At 41.6% G+C, this 16997-nt stretch overlaps 1 protein-coding gene across 2 annotated transcripts in view; it reads right to left on the bottom strand.

Moving 5' to 3' along the window:
• LOC106601569 (syntaxin-binding protein 6) overlaps positions 1-12543 on the bottom strand; it is a 122726-nt gene extending 110183 nt beyond the window's left edge. For both annotated transcript variants that reach the window (XM_014193881.3, XM_014193887.3), the window contains exon 1: positions 12266-12543. The gene's annotated coding sequence lies outside the window, so the exon portion shown is untranslated. The remainder of the gene's footprint in view (positions 1-12265) is intronic.
• Positions 12544-16997: the final 4454 nt, after the last annotated feature.

The raw sequence follows: 16997 nt of genomic DNA, 5'->3' as shown, positions 1-16997 counted from the left end.
TAGAAACTCTCATTTCCAACTGTTGGACTAATGATTAAACCCTAGATCAGCTAGATGCAGGCAAGTGTGTGCAAGGTGGTATTGAATGTGTTCCCATCTGTCACCTTGCTACTCAAATTTCTCTAACGACCTGTGCAGCTACGTTGTAAACTTTCATTCGAAGACTAGGTTGAAGAATCTCATGATGGGTATAGCATCATGAACATGTAGAAGCCTAAACCTATTGATGTTACATTGAGCTGGGTGAATGAAATATGAATGACAGTCATCCAATATGCTGCATAGAAATAAGGCCATGTAGGTGCCTTCCGAGTGGCGCAGCGGTCTAAGGCACTGCATCGCCGGGATGTCCATGTCCCATCGTGCTCTAGCAACTCCTTGTGGCAGGCCGGGCGCCTGCAAGCTGACTTCAATCGCCAGGTTTATGGTGTTTCCTCCGACACATTGGTGCGGCTGGCTTCTACATTAAATGAGCAGTGTGTCAAGAAGCAGTGCGGCTTGGCAGGGTCATGTTTCGGAGGACGCGTGGCTCTCGACCTTCGCCTCTCCCGAGTCCGTACGGGAGTTGCAGCGATGGGACAAGACAGTAACTACCGATTGGATATCATGAAATTGGGGAGAAAAACAAAATACAAATAATAATACTACATTCAAAAAAATAAAGCCATGCTCATAAAAGTGCATTCTTTCATCACATGCGCAGTGCACTCTTCCATCACATGCACAGCTGATTCTCAAGATCTTTCACACTAATGAGATGCTATTGAGCCCACACTACTACACTGTCTGAGCCAAGGACTACATGCTTTCTGGTAAGTTTTGATTACAATACTGGGTGGGGTGAATATATTTTATATGACATACATGATTTTTTGTCAACTAGTAAATAGTAGCCTATAGCAAAGTGTGTTAAATCATTTCTAACTTGTTAATTTCTGCTAGTTAGTTTTTGCTACCATGTGGGTTTTAGCTTGCTTGAGCCTGCTAACTGAGGAGTGTTAATTCACCTGCTTCCATACACGTTTCATTTTAAAACATCTTACAAAAAGAGTTGTTTAATCTAACTGCTTAACTAATCTTTACAGGAAAATGCCACGGGCACGATCTGATGTGTGGAGACATTTCACTGCAGCTAATGTAGACAAAAAAGCAACATTGCAGATGAGCTGAAGGCAGTCATCAATGACCTTGGACCACAGAAGGTATTTGCACTGGTGACCGAAAATGCTGCGAACATGGTGGCTGCTTAGTCTAAAGTGGAGGAGTCCTACCCTCACATCACACCCATTGGCTGTGCTGCTCATGCATTGAATCTGCTCCTCAAGGACACCATGGCACTGAAAACAATGGATACACTCTACAAGAGAGCCAAGGAAATGGTTAGGTATGTGAAGAGTCATCAAGTTCTAGCAGCAATCTACCTCACCAAGCAAAGTGAGAAGAATAAGAGCACCACCTTGAAGCTGCCCAGCAACACATGTTGGGGTGGTGTTGTCATGTTTGACAGTCTCCTGGAGACTGGAGTCTCTCCAAGAAATGGCCATATCACAGTCTGCCGATATGGACGGCCCCATCAAGAGGATCCTCCTGGATGATGTATTTTGGGAGAGTGGTAAGCAGCCTGAAACCTATAGCAGTAGCCATTGCACGGATTGAGGAAGACAATGCCATCCTGTCTGATGTTCAGACAGCTTGCAGATGTAAGAGAAGAAATCCGTACTGCCCTGCCCACTTCACTGTTGCTCCAAGCAGAGGAAACTGCAGTTCTGAAATACATCAAAAAGTGTGAAGACTTCTGCCTGAAGCCCATACACACCGCAGTGTACATGTTGGACCCCAAATATGCTGGCAAGAGCATCCTGTCTGGTGCAGAGATGAACAAGGCCTATGGTGTCATTACTACCGTGTCTCACCACCTTGGCCTGGATGAGGGCAAGGTTCTTGGCAGTCTGGCGAAGTACACTTCCAAGCAAGGGCTTTGGGATTGAGATGAAATATGACAGTCGTGCCAACATATATCATCAGCCACCTGGTGGAAGGGACTTTGTTGATCTGAGGCTCTTTCCCCTGTTGCCTCCATCGTCCTCCAAATCCCACCAACATCAGCCGCCTCAGAGCGCAACTGGCCCTTGTTAGGGAACACACACACACCAGGCTGACCAATACAAGGGTTGAAACATTTTCCCAGATGGCCACCAATTTGAGGCTTTTTGAGCCATCCTCAACAAGGTTGGAAAGTGACAGTGAAGATGAGGCCTCAGAGACTGATGTTCAAGAGGTGGACATTGAGGTCCAGGGAGAAGACATGGAAGCCTGAGAGGAAGACAACCAAAGCTTTAGTTTCTAGACTATCATTTTACAGACGTATGTTGGGATGGATCATTGGGGATCATTCAATATTCCCTTTTGTTGTTCAATTCATAACTAAAATAGTTCTCATTTCTATTGGAAGGATTTAATAATTTGCAATGTCTACTTATGATAAGGTAAATGGTTTATGTCTCCATATGATATGGTAAATATATCCAATGCAAAAAACATTACATTTAAATGTTATCAATATTAATTCCCATGTATTCCCGTTAATTCCCATGGAAAGTTTCTACCTCTGAATATTCCCCAAAATGTGCAACCCTAGTCCTACCTAATCTTAAACGGCACAGGCGTACACACAGTTGGAAAGGGCCTTGTTCAGTTTCCTATAAAAAACAGAAACACTTTGTTCTTCCACCATTTCAGCCCAGTGGTGCTCACCAATCTCTGTACAAATGATTCTCTAGTAATTCAGAACTTCAATGAAATTAATTGAAGTGGGAATAATGCGCTTCATTATGCACCTTCGCGTATGAATAAAACATGAAAACCTCGATCTTCTTTTGATAGATGGCCTCAAACACAAATCATATGAAGACACTAGTAAACCTGAACATCAAATGTCAATGGTCCTACTGTCACCTTAAGAAGGGGGTAGAGAGGCATAGAGAGAGCGAGAGAGGGATAGAGATAATAGTAGCCCTAATCCTGGGTGTCCCTACCAATCCACTACCATCCTCCAGCTGAGAGAGAAGGCTCCCCGTGTCTCTCCAAGCTGTCGGCAGACAGTGGGGAGTCTATATCCTGCCTCAGGTGGGCAACTGAAGTGTGAGGGATGGAAGGGAGGACCTTGGAGATTGGGGGTAGATGTCACTTTTCAGTGATGGTTTGAATTACATTAGCCTCACATTCCGACACTGCTTGGCTATGGTGAAAACCAGCGGTGGAAAAAGTACCCAATTGTCATACTATAGAAAATGTAAATATATGTTAACAGAAAATGACTCAAGTAAAAGTGAAAGTCACCCAGTAAAATACTACTTCTGTAAAAGTCTAAAAGTATTTGGTTTTAAATATACTTAAGTAAATGTAATTGCTATAATATACTTTTTTAAGTCCTTATATTAAGCAAACCAGATGGCACTATTTTTATATATATATATATATACACATATACACACATACACACATGAATAGCAAGGGGCACACTCCAACACTAATTTACAAACAAAGCATGAGTGTTTAGTGAGTCCGCCAGATCAAATCAAATTGTATTGTCACATACACATGGTTAGCAGATGTTAATGCGAGTGTAGCGAAATGCTTGTGCTTCTAGTTCCGACTATGCAGTAAAATCTAACAAGTAATCTAACAAATTCACAACAACTACCTTATACACACAAATGTAAAGGGATGAATAAGAATATGTACATATAAATATATGGATCAGCGATGGCATGCGGCATAGGCAAAATGCAGTAGATGGTGTAGAATACAGTATATACATATGAGATGAGTAATGTAGGATATGTAAACATTATTAAAGTGCCGTTATTTAAAGTGACTAGTGATACCTTTATTAAGTCTATTTATTTAAGTGGCCATAGATTTGAGATCGTATGTTGGCAGCAGCCTCTCTATGTTAGTGATGGCTGTTTAGAGATAGTAGGGATGTTATCTGATAAGTGTGTGAATTGGACCATTTTCCAATCCTGATAAGCATTCAAAATGTAATGAGTACTTTTGGGTCTTAGGAAAAACGTATTATTTTCTTAAGGAATGTAGTGAAGTAAAGTTGAAAAAAATACATCGTAAACTACAGATACCCCCATAAAATACTAAAGTAGTACTTTAAAGTATTTTTACAACACTGAAAACGAGACTTGCAATCCCCCCCTTCACAGAAACACTTAATTCATTACCTCGCCAAGCAGTGAAAGGAGGGAGCAGTGCCAATTGCAGTCTCTCCTTTCGCCCAGCGTGTTAACGTGAAATCTGTTCAGCCAGAGCTCACGGCTCTCCAGAGGCCTCTTGAGTAAGGGTGCTTCGCTTTAGCCCACAGCCAAAACTTTCATCCCTCTCCACCACTCCTTTCCCTGCTTACTTCTTTACACAGGCCAATAGAAATCTGGCACAACAGCCAGGCTGAGAGAGCTTCACAACGATAGGACAGGTGCAGGATTTGCAAAAGCGAAGGCTACCACAAAGCCAGTTCAATTTGTTTGACATCTTCCAGAATTGCCAAACACTGATAAAATAAATGACCAGAAACTCAAGAAACAACCGATTCCCGATTGTTTAATCTTTGGTATAGTGAGAAATGTGGAATGCTGTTGTTACAGCTACTTTCCTCTGACATTTACAGTAAATGGAGAAAGGTCAGGGTTTAACAACCCTTTGAAGAATCCTTCAGAAAAGGGAGGATCTGAAATAGGCTTGGGCGATATACCATTTCTACCATATACCGGGGTATTTCGAAATACTGACAGTATGACACGGCAATGCTTATGACTATAAATTAAGTATAACTACAAGAAATGTAAGATGTGTCAAATAAAGTATATACACACAGCTCAGGGCTCCAGTTATATATTTGTTTTGCTAACTTGCTAGCTAAGTGGCTAGATCAAGCCTTTTGGTAACAGCAGAGACATTCTAGCCTAAGTACGAGTCTCTTCAGCTAACATTCCACTCCTTACCACTCACTCCTTGTCATTGCCAAAGAGACTGGCCTTTCTGTCATCTTCAAATATGAACATTCAATCATTAATGAGCGAGGAGAACTGATGAGTTGATAACCCTCACAGGTTATCCTCCAATTACAACAATTATCCAAATACTGGAACTCAATCACTTTTTTCTCCACAGAATACGTTGGTATCTGGTTGCAAAGCAACTGTTTGTTTATCCAGATGAAACCAGTCTGTCAAGTTGCTAGCTCAGTCTAAATTCTCAAACTAAATACATACGGCAATTCCAACCACAAAACCTCTGCTTTGGTGTTAAGCCTCAAAATACAATAACTTGCCTAGCTAACAGCTAAATGTTTTTGACTTTGTCATAATTCTAAATTCAAGGCTCCATGTTGTCATGGAACATGTTCATGTTATTACCAACAACCAACGAACAACTCAGCCTTAAATCCAGCTGCATATTGAACGTTGAGACTACTGAAAGGCCAGTCTCTTTGGCAATGAGATGGAGTGGCAAAGACTGGTACCAGACTACAGACATTCGATCTCAATCACCTCCTGGATCAAGATCCCTGTTGCCTGAATTGTTTTGTGTGGTATGGTACAGAAACGGTAAGAAAATCTAGATACTGCCCAACACTAATCTGTGCGCTAACCAACCCACAGTTGGAACACCGTGCCTGGTGTGATGCCAAGGTGTTCTGTTTAACTTTCTTTGTGCCACATCCAGTGTTGTTTTCAGATGGCAGTGTGCAGATCGAGCCAGTGAGACGGCGATAAGCAGGGGAAATCACATTCCTGGGGCTTATCTTCCATTCCCATTCCTTAGAGAACGCCCCGCACTCAACAGGAATAACAACTACTCTTCAGCTCTGCTCGAGTGTGAGTTTGTAGAGGGGGGGGGCCTCTAACAGAGTAGAATGCAGGAAGGATGATGAGAGGGAGCCCGCTCTGAAACAGCTGTCTTTCAGGGGAGGAATGAGAATCTTCATATAGGGAAAATACTATTTATTTCTAAAGGAATACAGATCTTACAGTTGCATAGCATATGGCAGGGAAAACACGGTGCTTGAAATGGATGCAGTATGTAGAAGATAGGTGTACATTAAGTTGAAATGTTCCACAACAGGTGAGTGAAAATTGTTCCAGAGGATTACTTACAGCAGAGAGACTGCACAATGGTGTCACTGTCTGCACAATGTTTATAAAAACGAGGTGACAACATTCTTGATGCTATATTTATTGAAGGGTCTAGGCCTAAGGTGAGAAATAAATTGCAGAAGAAAACATTCACTGAAAACAGTAGTGACATAGTTCCACATAAAACTATCACTATTTCATATGTAGTCCCATATTTATGAACACACTAGCCAAATTAGAGTTGAGAAACAGTACAAATCTTAATTGAATGGTTTGGGTCAGGGCATTTTTTAGTAAGCCTACTCCTCTTAACATGAGCAGTATGGAAATACTGGCACAGTGTAGTAGGACTGGCACAATAACCGTATAATCGACGGTTATGGATGAAGAGCGTCATGAAAATAACAGTGAGAACCGTTTTGAACAAACAGCTAACGAAGACAGCATTTGTGCGGTTGACTCCGTTTCTGAGATAATATGGACACATTTTGTACCCCTTTTTTCGTGATATCCAATTGCAATCTTGTCTCATCGCTGCAACTCCCCAACGAGCTCGGGAGAGATGAAGGTCGAGTCATGTGTCCTCCAAAACATGACACGCCAAACCACACTTCTTTACACCCGGAAGCCAGCTGCACCAATGTGTCGGAGGAAACACCATTCAACTGACGACCGGAAGTCGCTAGAGCACAATGAGCCAAGTAATGCCTCCCTGGCCAAACCCTCCCCTAACCTGGACGATGCTGGGCCAAATGTGCGCCGCCCTATGGGACTCCCAGTCACGGCCGGTTGTGACACAGCCTGTGTAGTGATGCCTCAAGCACTGCAATGCAATGCCTTAGACCGCTGCACAACTCAAGAGCCCATATTATTGCCTCCCAACAACGGGTTGACATTTTTTGCCCCTTGCTGAAACAAGCAAGGTATTGTAGCAAACAATGAATAGAATGGACTTTGAACCTCTAACCCTGGCAATTTGACTAGTTATCTTACGGGTACACTCGCAATAGCTGCTTGGTATTATGATGCAATCATTTCCATGCCAATGTAGAATGTTAATTCAAATGATGTTAACCGATTTGGCTCATGCAATGGATTTTTCGTAATGTCAATGGAGTTGAATCAACAAAAATCACAGCACATATTGATGGGTACACTTCCTGCTTTGCTCTAATGGGTACACTCGCAATGGCTGCCAGTCCACCCATTATGCCATCATGGACTTGAATGCGGACGCCCGTTCTATTGAAGTGCCTTCAGAAAGTCCTTGACTTATTCCACATTTTGTTGTGTTACAGCTTGAATTCAAAATGGATTAAATAGTTTTTTTCTCACACACACACACACACACACCCATAATGACAAAGTGAAAACATGTTTTTAGAAATGTGTAATAGTTTGTAGAATCACCTTTGGCGACTATTACAGTTGAGTCGTGTTTTATATGTCTGTATCAGCTTTACAAATCTGGATTTGGGGAATTTTTTCTCATTCTTCCTTGCAGATTTTCAAGCTTTGTTAAGTTTGATGGGAAGTGGTGGTGAAGAGCAATCTTCAAGTCTTTCCACAGATTTTCAATGGGATTGAAGTCTAGGCCAATCAAGGACTTTCACATTCTTGTTCTGAAGCCATTCCAGCGTTGCTTTGGCTGTATGCTTGGGGTCATTGTCTTGTTGGAATGGAAATCGCACCCCCAGTCAAAGGTTGTTTACACTCTTTAGCAGGTTCTCATTAAGCGTTTGCCTGTATTTGGCACCATTCATTGTTCCCTCTATCCTTACCAGTCTCACAGTCCATGCTGCTGAAAAGCATCCCCATAGCATAGCATGATGCTGGTGATGCTGACGGGTGATGAGCTGTGCCTGGTTTCCTCCAGATATTACACTTTGCACTCAGGCCAAATAGTTACATTTGTCTCATCAGACCACAGATTCTTTCACGTGCCTTTTTGCAAATTCCAGGCGTGCTTTCATGAGCCTTTTTCTCAGGAATGGCTTCCATATGGCCCCTCTCCCATAAAGGACAGATTGGTGAAGTGCTGTAGAGGCTGTTGTCCTTCTGGCAGGTTCTCCCATCTTAGCCAATGAACTCTTTAGTTCTGTCAGTGTGGTCATTGGGTTGTTGGTCACCTACCTGACAGGGCCTTCTTGCCTAGTTGCTCAGTTTAGTTGGTCAGCCAAGCTCTTGGCAGAGTCCAGTTAGTTCCATATTTTCTCAATTTTCCAATGATAGACCACTGTTTTCATGGAAACTTTCAACACTAAAAATGTTTTATACATTTCCCCAGATATATGCCTCATCACAATTATATCTCTGAGATCTACGCACAGTTCCTTGGACTTCACGGAATAGTTTCTGCTCTGACATGCACTGTCAACTGTGGGACCTTATATTGACAGGTGTTTATTTCTAAATCATGTCAAAACAATTGAATGTGGTTTCCGTCTGGCTACTCTACCATGAAGGCCTGATTGGTGGAACGCTGTAGAGATGGGAGAACCTTCAAGAAGGACAACCATCTCAGTAGAGGAACTCTGGAGATCTGTCAGAATGACCATCAGGTTTTTGGTCACCTCACTGACCAAGGCCCTTCAACCGCAATTGCTCAGTTTGGCCGGGCAGCCAGCTCTAGGAAGAGTCTTGGTGGTTCCAAACTTCTTCCATTTAAGATGGAGGCCACTGTGTTCTTGGGGACCTTCAATACTGCAGAAATGTTTTGGTACCCGTCCATAGATCTGTGCCTCAACACAATCCTGTCTCGGAGCTCGATGGCCACCTCATGGCTTGTTTTTTGCTCTGACATGCACAGTCAACTGTGGGACCTTATATTGACAGGTGTGTGCCTTTCCAAATCATGTCCAATCAATTGAATTTACCACAGGTGGACTCCAATCACATTGTAAAAACATCTCAAGGATGATCAATGGAAACAGGATGCCCCTGAGCTCAATTTCAAGTCTCATAGCAAAGGGTCTGAATACTTACGTAAATAAGATATGTTTTCAATTAGCAAAAATTTCTAAAAACCTGTTTTCGCTTTGTCATTATGGGGTATTGTGAGTAGGTTAATGAGGAAAGAAATTAATTTAATCCATTTTAGAATAAGGCAGTAACGCAACATAATGTGGGAAAAGGGAAGGGGTCTGAATACTTTCCAAACGCACTGCAAGCATTACAAGCAAAGTTACATAGTGTCAATAGATCCTCCTTACCTGTAAAACAAACAAAGATCCAAACTAGCTGAAGTATGACAAATTGGAAATCTGTTACTTAAGTTTCACTTAACATTCCCTTAGCTGTGTTGGTTTTGCATGAATATGCTTTGTAATTTGTATAAAGTGTGTTAAGGTTGTTTGCCCATACACACTTGCCTAGTGATGTCATGTCATGTGTGCATCCTCCAGCCAAGTGGTGGGATGGGACAGTGTGTTCCCATGTTGAAGCTTCATCGGAAACTAGCAAGGATTGTTTTTGTTCCACTCTCCATTATATGAGCCACTGAAGACAGGAAACTGGCCTCGTTAGTTCAGCTATCTTCTCATTGCACAAAAAAGGAGTGTCTCACTTTCCCTTCCAGCAAGCATGGCAGTGGACATTGAGAGAAAACCCAGTCAAAATCATCACACCATGTGTAATAGGTTAGATAGTCTAATAATTTCCAATAGCTTATCTTTCATGGTGTATTCGAGTAGCCTAAATGTTGCAATGAAGTACTTCATGGGAGTGTGGTTTGGATTTGGAGTTAATTGGGTTGGTCAACAGCTAGGAGATAAGGAGTAGTATTAAGGAGAGCAAGAGATGAGATGAATAAGGTGGAAGCAGCAGCCCTACATGGCCCCAACCTGTCAGAGACTTGGCAATACAGAGATAGGATTTATCTGCAATGAGCAATTACCACCCAGCCTGAATGTATTGCACTTTGCAAATGGCTTTTTCCACCCTTTGGCTCCAATACAAACTCAAGCTGAGCATTGTAGCTTGCCTAAACACTATGGAACTGGGGAAAATAATGTTCAGAGGAAAATGATTAGTAACAGCCTGATTTTAGTGGGGGTCACACCTTACCTTACCTTCCACTCATGCCATCTGAGTAACCCTGAAGGCTACTGTAATTACCCCCTATAACAAAACTAACATGTCGTTAGACTTGTAACATAATAATTTTGGGCTAGCCTAATTGCTTTGTAATGACATAAAATTAAGAGGTTTTTGATATTACTCAAGTCCAATGTGATAGCCACTAAGTTATGACAGAGTAATATTGTAGGTTAGCAAGGTTACAGCAACATGCACATCTGCATGAACTAATAACCAATGAATTGCTTTGATATGGTTTGGGAGTAGGGCCAATAGCCCTGCAAAATGATACGGTTTCCACAAGTGCTTCAAAACACAGCACTTCAGAACATGTGTTCCATAGATTCAGCAAGCCATGTTTTAGGCTGTCTTTTACATTCTCCTTCTTGTAATGTTCCATAGGATCATGTGGTACTCGATTGTATTTATTAAAGTGAAAATGTGGAAAATGTTCTCTCTCTCTGTGTGTGCAGGTGTGTGAGGGAGCAGAAGTACTACCCCCTTTTCAAATCAGCTGTCTGAGCATTGCATTGTTAAACATACACAATAGTATCTGGCCATTAGCCTGGTAAATATTTATTTTTTTCTCATGGAAAACCACCTTCCATTAGGTTACTGCTTTCAACAAGAGTTTAATATTAACAGGACATCCTGGGTTTGTATAAACCAGAAAAGTCAAACAAACTTATGATCAATGATACTCATGTGACTTTTCCTTATTGCTGGGTGTGGTATTCAAACAAATCAAATCCCACGTATATTAATGACTTTCTCAATAGCCTGACCAATGACTATTTATGAATGGAAAAAGCTGTCGACCTGTCGAACGACAATTCGTTCCTATGAGAACACTAAATAGTGCATTTGAAGCCAAGGAAGTCTTAAATGTCGTTTCATGTGGGAGATTTATGTAGACAAAACATGAGCAGCTTGAGCTACTCCAGGTAGTGACGTTGCAGGCTAGCTCAGTGCTGCCCCCCCCTCTCATTGAGTATCTCAAGTTGAATGCCGACCGGGGTACTGCAGGCTGCCAATAGCTACTAAATGATCCTTATAACTTATTCTGTGTGCGATTTTAGAATAATCGGTTCAAGGACATACATCAGGTGTAATATAAAATTGCCATTTTCCCCATTCCTTATAAATGGGAGATCCGGTTTTCTGCAAAGAACGCCTGCAGTACCGTGGTCGGCCTTGAACGTCGTGGCTTCAATGAGGGGTCAGTCGTTCTCCCCTGAGACTGACTGACATTTTATATTAAGTTCAACCCACAGTCAATGTCTTCATATACAGATGAGCACATAATAATGAGCTTCGGGTTATGGAAATATAGCTCTTGCAATAAAGCATCCTTATATGAAACTAGCAGGATGCATTATTATTAGGAGCATAAACGAAATATTTGCCATTCTATGAAGCTTGTGACAAAAGCCTCCCTGAAATCAGATCGGGGGCTATTTGAAGTTTGAACAATGTCTTTTAGCTAGTGCTCAAAACACCATAGTCTCAGTTTGAAAATTATGAGCATGGGAAAATCAGACTTCAAAATTAGGCGGCGTGGTTGCTGTGTACTCTGAGTGGCATGCCTTTGAAAGCCATATTTTGCAACAGTCGAATGTTCTGTACAATTTGAACAAACTTTACTTTGACAGTGGTAGCACTGAAATTAACTTGGTGTCAGACTTCAGCCCAAAATACTTCAATTATTTGTTTTGCACGCATTTTACAAGATGTAAGTCTTCAAATCCTGAATAATCCATTGAATGAATGTTTTTGACGTGTAAAATAGGTCGTAAACTAATGTATAGCCTCTAACAGTTGCAACCTCTAGGAGATATTTAGCTGAATCTTGTTACAGGCACCGTGGAGACAGAGACACAAACATGACTTTGCGCTCTAATTTTAATAGTTGAACGAAAGTCCAGTACAAACGTAGATAACTAACTTATCACACAATTTGAACTTGCTATTATGTGTATATAACATTTGCATAATATGAAAAACCGAGAGTAAACAGAACAGTAAATATAAAAGTAACTCACTTCTTGTCAGGCGACTGTTTCTCGTGTGGTTCAAGCGTCAAAGCCTCAAAGGATATCACCGTGAGTCCATGAACTTTCACTTGCAAAGTCGTTCCTGTTATCTAATCAAAGTAAAAGGTAGCATGTCGTTTTTGACATAGAAGTAGCCTAATTTCGTTCAACAGTCGTATTTCAAAGAAAGACAGAGCGCCTCAAACTCCCACAGAGCTGGACTACTAGCGCGCCACAACTGCTGTCTCGACGGAAAGCAGTAGCAGGTTCTCACAGCAACTTTTCCAGACCGCCAGTCACGTGGATGAGGCGCTACGTAAATGCAATCTGGATTTTATTTGACTCTCAAAAACACTCCTCCAAAATAACAAGTATGTTTGCCATGATTTATAGTTGTTTTCCTTCGAATGAGAAGGATTTATAGTTGTTGTCCTTCTATATTTTCTTACTTTGCTTGATATCAAATCTTAAATATTGGCCTTGAATAGGCCTATGCATCCATGATAATGCATCCAATCTCTCTTTTGGTAGGCCAACCAAAGTTGTTTTTCAATTGTTGGCTATAAACTTTCATGAAGCCAATATTTGCAACACTTCATTTAATTGCCTGGAATTATTGCTTGGAACGTACAGTATGTATATTTCCTTGATTAACTGCATAAAGTTCTGCACTAACTGACTGGTAGGCTATTAGGCTAAATAAATGTTGTCAATGTACACACCACATGCCTGCTCTCCCCAAATGCCAGCTGTTGCCACCCTACCTGCTAGTGTGTTCATTCCCATAGCCATGCCAACAGTGTGCTGTTCCATAGGAATTCCCACAGTGTGCCCAGGGCCAGTTTAACAAATCATAGGCCCCAGGGCTTTGTTTTTTTATAGCGCCCCCCCCCCCCCCCCCCCCAAGACCATAATTTTCTGTAAACAACTCCATGCACCAAGATGCAATTCGATGAGTGGTAAATTAACTAATGAAGAAAAAGCCCCTTTATAATAAACCCATAATAACATTTGCGATGTGGTATAAGCTACAGTTGAGCAGAGGCGTTTTAAGGATTTCCACCCATGGGATTTTTTTGGGGGCACGGTCTGAAAATAAATCTGCCTTTTAAAAATGCATTTCATGCAATTCCACCTCATTTACATGATGGAAGACATTAGCTGAATCTTTTTTAATACCACACAAATGACTGAAATGAGTGGCTACTCTGACACTGACAAACTGAGATTAAACTGGTCTTGACTTCAAACCAACAATAGCCCAGGCCAATGAAATGACACTCAGATTGTACAATATTAGGAGGAAATATATATATTATAGGCTACAGTAAGCTACTAATGATGAAGATGAAGCCATAGGCTACTCATGGTGATGAACGATGTGCTTGTTGTGGCAATCGCTTATCTCAAGATGAGCTACTTTGAAGAACACTGCTGCTGTTCACAAAAATGTGCAAGTTGTTGAGAAAAAAACGTTTCTCTTTTTTTTTGTATTTTACCCCCTTTTTCTCCCCAATTACGATCTTGTTTCATCGCTGCAACTCCCCAACGGGCTCAGGAGAAGCAAAGGTAAAGTCATGCGTCCTCCGAAATATGACCTACCAAATCTACACCAATGTGCCGGAGGAAACACCGTTCAACTGATGACTGAAGTCAGCCTGCAGGCGCCCGGACCGCCGCAAGGAGTCGCTAGAGCGCGATGAGCCAAGTAAAGCTACCCCCAGCCAAACCCTCCCCTAACCCAGACGACGCTGGAACAATTGTTCGCCGCCCTATGCGACTCCCGGTCACGGCTGGTTGTGACACAGCCTGAGATTGAACCCAGGTCTGTAGTGACGCCTCAAGCACTGCGATACAGTGCCTTAAACTGCTGCGACACTCAGGGGGCCCCGAAATGTTTTTATATTTGTTCTACAGACAGCAGTAGGCATTTGCTTTCCAAACATAATTTTTTTTACGCGATTGTGTTTTGAAATCTGCAAAAAGCAAACCTACAGCCGCAACCAACCATAGAAATATAATCCATAGATGGCAGTTCCCATTCAAGTCAGGACTGGCACCCATTGCTAGTTTACCAATGAGTTTAACAGTCAAATTGCAAGGGTAAGGGGCTCCAAAATCCTTCTATGGATAATATGTCTATGGCCACAATGCAACAAGCTGTATATTTTGCATGCATATGCTGCCCAAACTGCGGACTCCCGACTGTAGGTACAGTTGAAGTCGGAAGTTTACATACACCTTAGCCAAATACATTTAAACTCAGTTTTTCACAATTCCTGACATTTAATCCTAGTAAAAAATACCTGTCTTAGGTCAGTTAGGATCACCACTTTGTTTTAAGAATGTGAAATGTCAGAATAATAGTAGAGAGAATGATTTATTTCAGCTTTTATTTCTTTCATCACATTCCCAGTGGGTCAGAAGTTTACATACAATCAATTAGCATTTGGTAGCATTGCCTTTAAATTGTTTAACTTGGGTCAAACATTTCAGGTAGCCTTCCACAAGCTTCCCACAATAAGTTGGGAGAATTTTGTACCAATCCTCCTGACAGAGCTGGTGTAACTGAGTCAGGTTTGTAGGCCTCCTTGCTCGCACACGCTTTTTCAGTTCTGCCCACAAATTTTCTATGGGATTGAGGTCAGGGGTTTGTGATGGCCACTCCAATACCTTGACTTTGTTGTCCTTAAGCCATTTTGCCACAACTTTGGAAGTATGCTTGGGGTCATTGTCCACTTGGAAGACCCATTTGCAACCAAGCTTTAACTTCCTGACTGATGTCTTGAGATGTTGCTTCAGTATATCCACATAATTTTCCTCCCTCATGATGCTATCTATTTTGTGAGGTGCACCAGTCCCTCCTGCAGCAAAGCACCCCCACAACATGATGCTGCCACCCCGTGCTTCACAGTTGGGATGCTGTTCTTCGGCTTGCAAGCCTCCCCCTTTTTCCTCCAAACATAATGATGATCATTATGGACAAAAAGTTAAATTTTTGTTCCATCAGACCAGAGGACATTTCTACCTAAAATGTGCAGTTGCAAACTGTAGTCTGGCTTTTTTATGGTGGATTTGGAGCAGTGGCTTCTTCCTTGCTGAGCGGTCTTTCAGATTATCTCGATATAGGACTCGTTTTACTGTGGATATTGATACTTTTGTACCTGTTTCCTCCAGCATCTTCACTTGTCGCACCAAAGTACGTTCATCTCTAGGAGACAGAACGCGTCTCCTTCCTGAGCGGTATGACGGCTGCGTGGTCCCATGGTGTTTATACTTGCGTACTATTGTTTGTACAGATGAACGTGGTACCTTCAGGCGTTTGGAAATTGTTCCCAGGGATGAACCAGACTTGTGGAGGTCTACCATTTTTTTCTGAGGTCTTGGCTGATTTCTTTTGATTTTCCCATGATGTCAAGGAAAGAGGCACTGAGTTTGAAGGTAGGCCTTGAAATACATCCACAGGTACACCTCCAATTGACTCAAATGATGTCAATTAGCCTATCAGAAGCTTCTAAAGCCATGACATCATTTTCTGGAATTTTCCAAGCTGTTTAAAGGCACAGTCAACTTAGTGTATGTAAACTTCTGACCCACTGGAATTGTGATACAGTGAGTTATAAGTGAAATAATCTGTCTGTAAACAATTGTTGGAAAAATGACTTGTGTCATGCACAGAAAAGATGTCTTAACCGACTTGCCAAAACTATAGTTTGTTAACAAGACATTTGTGGAGTGGTTGAAAAACGAGTTTAATGATTCCAACCTATGTGTATGTAAACTTCTGACTTCAACTGTATACCGTTAACTGCCAAAATAAATGAAACACTTGAGTAAATGAGGGATACAAAGTATAGGTTATGGTGTGAGGTGCATTTTCCTGGTATTGTTTAGGTCCACTTGTAGAATCTATGCCGAGGCACATTGAAGCTGTTCTAGCAGCTTGTGGTGGCCTAACACCCTTTTAAGACACTTTATGTTGGTGTTTCCTTTATTTTGGCAATTACAGGTATGTGCTTGTGATAAAACTTCATCCACTGCTCATAATAATGTCTGGAACGGAGCAAATGGAATGGCATCAAACGCCTGGAAACCATGTCTTTGATGTATTTGATACCATTCCACTGGTTCCGCTCCAGTCATTACCATCAGCCCATTCTCCCAAATGAAGGTGCCACCAACCTCCTGTGATCCACAGAAATAATTTTTTATAAACTATTGATCATCTGTGGGTAAATTATGCTCTCTGGTGTATTTTGAACATTGAGAACGTTCCTGTGGTTGGCAAAAAAGTATGTTATTTGTATATGTATTTTTGGGGGGCCCAGCCCCTGAATGACACAATTGACCAGTCACATTTATTTGTTATGCAGTTTATCTTAATTTTTTATGAATCAGTTACCCAATCAAGGCAGGGCCCCCCACTTATCCATGTGGGCCCCCTACCTCCTCTCCTCCCCCATTTGACAATTAGCATAGCAGCAGGCAGCAGCTGGCTGTCCACAGTCATTGTGGTTGGCAGTTGCAGTAAATATATATATATATATATATATATATATATATATATATATATATATATATATATATATATATATATATACACTGTATTTATTTCCTTATTTATTCTTTTGAGACTTTTTAGATTTTTTCTTCTTCTGTGCTGCTGCCTCTTGGGCCCCCCACGGGCCTGGGCCCAGGGGCTTCAGCCCTGGTAAGCCCCTGCATTAATCAGACCCTGAGT

Source organism: Salmo salar, chromosome 01, assembly GCF_965601325.2.
Source record: "Salmo salar chromosome 01, fSalSal1, whole genome shotgun sequence".
NCBI classification, from domain to species: domain Eukaryota; kingdom Metazoa; phylum Chordata; class Actinopteri; order Salmoniformes; family Salmonidae; genus Salmo; species Salmo salar.
This window is presented reverse-complemented; position numbering and strand designations above follow the sequence as displayed.